Genomic DNA, 285 nt, shown 5'->3' with positions numbered 1-285 from the left:
TGTTTGCCGGAGGAGAAATAAGAAAGCAACATACAGAGAAATGGACCATGGACTGTCAAAAATAAGGGGGCCTTTGGTTTGGGGTTGGGGGGGGGGGGGGGGGGGGGGGGCTCCTGGCCATCGATGGCCTGATTCGAGGGCCTACACATAATCAAGAAGCATCATGAAGAATAAAGAGAGTGGGGGAAAAAATAGTATGAGAGATTCTAGAAACAGTAATTGCAACAGCCTCCTTCAGCCGGCAATGATGTCTTTGGCTTCAGCTACGGAGCTAGTTTGGATTCT

Source organism: Panicum virgatum, chromosome 2K, assembly GCF_016808335.1.
Source record: "Panicum virgatum strain AP13 chromosome 2K, P.virgatum_v5, whole genome shotgun sequence".
NCBI classification, from domain to species: Eukaryota; Viridiplantae; Streptophyta; class Magnoliopsida; order Poales; family Poaceae; genus Panicum; species Panicum virgatum.
The sequence above is the reverse complement of the archived record's forward strand: the minus strand, read 5'-3'. Positions refer to the sequence as shown.